Raw genomic sequence first — 3,350 nt, 5'->3', positions numbered from 1 at the left:
CTGACCCTGCTAAGACCACAGGGTGCGTGTCTCCTACCCCGCCCCCCCGGGGAGGGGGTTGAGCAGCAGCCAAGTTCACCCATCTCTCCATTCCCTCCAGAGTCCGGGGCGCTTTCTCTCAGAGAGCAGATCTCCAGCCAGGAAGAGGTGGGTGACTGTGCTAATTGCCCGGGGTGCTGGGGTCCTCCAACCCCCCCAACCCAGGCCACCCCCAGCCCCAAGAGAAGACCCAGCTGAAGGCCTGCGGGGTCTCAGCACCAGCTTCTGCCCTAAGCTACACATTGACACCTTGCGGCCCCTATTCTGGCCCCTCTGTGAAGAGGAGAACTTTCCTCTTTCAGAATCATGGTTTTCAGCCTTAAAAGTAAAAAGCTTAATACTTGGAGATAGAGCAGAAATCTTGCCTTCCCGCTTGGAGCTAAGGGCGAGCAATGAGCGCACCACACCGAGTGGTGGCAAGAAGGTGGCTTCGAGGGAGACCGAAGAGAGTGGAAGTTTCTATCTCAGGTCAGTCTCAAAGGGCTTCCTCGAGAAGCCGAATCGGAAAGGATGGGCTCCAGTTTGCTACAAAGAAAGAAGGGGATTCTGGGCAGAAGGTGGACGGTACGCCCACACCTGGCCCGGAGCGGGGACACGCCATCGTGTGCCTGGGGACAGGGGTGCTTCCAGATGTAGGCATATACGGTCAGGGAGGGTGACGAGCGGCCAGCTCAGACTGAGCCCTGCCAACGTGCTGAGGGTCAGCTGTGTGGACCCAGGAAAGGACTCTGCAGACGCGATGAGGCTGTATCTCAGGGGGGCTTCCGCAGGAAGGTGTACAGGACGCACTGTGATACACCGCAACCCAAAGACCAGCCCCACGTGGAAGGGGAAGGAGGGGAGGCGGAGCTGACTCAGGCCTGCCCAGCGCTGGGGGCCCTCCAGCCCCGCCCTTGAGGGCCGCCCATCTCCCCCTGACATCTGCCACACCCCTCCTGTGAGCAAAGTCTCCTGGGTCTGGTACCCACTGTCCCGTCCTTGACTAGACAAGTGACCATGGCAGAGAAGAACGAGGCCGTGTTCTGGAGTCAAAGCCTGGAGTTCAAGTCCCCGAGAGAGAAAACCCTCCCACAGCTGCCTGCCAGGCTCCGTCTCCTTCCCTTTGGCCGTCTGACTCCCCTGCAAACCACATCCACGACACCCCTGCAGACCTCAGACGCTCGGCCCGCAGGCTCCCTGTCCCGCAGGTTGACAGCCTTCCCCTTGACTCCTGCTGACCTTCAGGGCCTCACGGGAAGGTGCTGAACGTGCCCCAGCCGGCCACAGCGACACAGCACCCCCCCCCCCAAAGTCGCACCAGAACACCCCCAAAACCCCAGCTCTGATCTGAGCTGCCATGAACCCGTTCCTTGCTCCTCCACTCTCCCTACAGCAAAATTTAAGAGCCTTTCAGCCACCAGACGACGACGGTGACATTTCCAGTTGCGTCCAAAACTTCAAAAAACCCAAACAACAAAAACCATTAAGCACAGCCTTCTCGAGCCGCGGGTTTCAGCCTCATTCTGTAATTTCCACAGGCGCGGCGGGGCCCTCCCACATGAAGAATGGGGGTGTCCGAACAGTCGGCCCTGAATATATGATGTGGCCATAAACGCATTCAGACCGCGGAATGGTCTCCTATAAACTCTTTGACAGTCCTCCTGGCAGGAAACGGCATTCTAATGTAGATTTCTCCGATTTTCCCTAGAGGAACCCATAAACTCCGCAGGTGCTCGTTCAGGAAGAAAAGCCGGGGGTGGGGGGCCAGGGGTTGACTTCTCCCACGAGGCTGTCCTGTCTCCCCCCCACCCCCAGCCGTGCAGACATCCGCTGACAATGTCCGAGCGCTTCATCTGAGACCGTCCCCAAGCTCTCTCCGCTGGAACTACAAAGCAGTATGTCCCTTCAGCGGCACTGACGGCTGAATAGGGGCGAGGTGCCTTCGGAAGAAAGCCAGGCAAAGATTTTCAGGGCAGAACAAACGACTGAAAAACTCTTCTCCAGAAACAACCAGGCAGGACCCAAAAAGCGCTGTGTCTTTATACATGATGCATGTATACAAGATACACAAGATACAGGGGCGCCTGGGTGGCTCAGTCAGTTAAGCGTCCGACTTCGGCTCAGGTCATGATCTCGTGGTCCGTGGGTTCGAGCCCCGCGTCAGGCTCTGTGCTGACTGCCAGCTCAGAGCCTGGAGCCTGTTTCGGATTCTGTGTCTCCCTCTCTCTCTGACCCTCCCCTGTTCACGCTCTCTCTCTCTCTCTCTCTCAGAAATAAATAAAACATTAAAAAAAATACACAAGATATATACATGGTATCTTTAGCATATCATATCCTAACTATACCCACTGCTGCTTCTGTGTCCATTTCTTGTGCAGCATTAATTACTTACAACCCCCTTAGATACCACTCCAAACAATAAAATAAGAAGACTCGGCCACTGGTGGAAGTCACTCGGCGTACCTGCACCTAACTCAGCGCTACGCTCTCCCATCCTCCGCCTGACCACAGTCCAGTGCTTTCTTTCCCACAAGCAAAAAGCCAACGCGACCCCTTCCAACCCCAAGCGGGGGCGCTGCACTCCCCAAAGCCAAATGGCACCTTACCTTAGGGAAAGCTGGTCCTTTCAGGCAGCCCGTAAACAAAGCAGCCCAGGGCAGCCTGTACCCCGCAAAGAGGGAGCCCTTGCAGAGGCTGACACCTCCCTGGGGCTGTGCCTTTGATCGCGTGGGGAGCCCTTAATGTCCCTGAGAAGAGCACGGGCGCGGTCAGCCTGACACCCTGGCTCCGGGCCCCTGCCCAGAGAAGCGGTGGCAGCCAAGCCAGCCAGGGGAGAGGCGTCTGAGCCAATATCTGCTCCCGGGGCTGCAACAACCACCAGAGGAAAAAAAAAAAAAAACTTCAACCGACCTTCCAAGTCGCGTTCCATCCGCCCCCTGGGGCTCCTGCTGGGTCAGATGGCAAATGCCACAGTTCTGGGTCTTCTTAGCACTGGAGCGTTTTGCTGGGTCAGAGCGCTCTCCACGCGGGTACATACCAATCTGTCAGGCTAACCACCAGCAGTTACACGGAGTCGTTTTAAACAACAGGAAAGTTTTGTGCTTGGAGGGGAACGGCGTACTCTTGCGCAGAGAACAAAGGGTCAGGAGCAGAGCCTCGGCTTTGCCCGCAGGAAGCCGGCAGCCCGGTCGGCCTCGGGTGCCGGGCTGACCCAAGGAGGCACGTGCCCTTCAAAAGGACCCCGTGAATACCAGGATCACCCCCTCCCCAACAAGGAAAGCTCCCCTGAGAGATACAGACGCACACCTTCCTTAGACTTCTCATACTGAAAT

The 3,350-nt window shown here is 57.1% G+C and overlaps 1 protein-coding gene across 1 annotated transcript in view; it reads right to left on the bottom strand.

Moving 5' to 3' along the window:
- GREB1 (growth regulating estrogen receptor binding 1) overlaps positions 1-2,753 on the bottom strand; it is a 91,174-nt gene extending 88,421 nt beyond the window's left edge. The window contains exon 1 of the mRNA XM_077750948.1: positions 2,625-2,753. The gene's annotated coding sequence lies outside the window, so the exon portion shown is untranslated. The remainder of the gene's footprint in view (positions 1-2,624) is intronic.
- Between the last annotated feature and the right edge of the window lie 597 nt (positions 2,754-3,350).

This window comes from Crocuta crocuta, unplaced genomic scaffold (assembly GCF_008692635.1).
Source record: "Crocuta crocuta isolate KB4526 unplaced genomic scaffold, BGI_CrCroc_1.0 scaffold129, whole genome shotgun sequence".
Taxonomy (NCBI): domain Eukaryota; kingdom Metazoa; phylum Chordata; class Mammalia; order Carnivora; family Hyaenidae; genus Crocuta; species Crocuta crocuta.
This window is presented reverse-complemented; position numbering and strand designations above follow the sequence as displayed.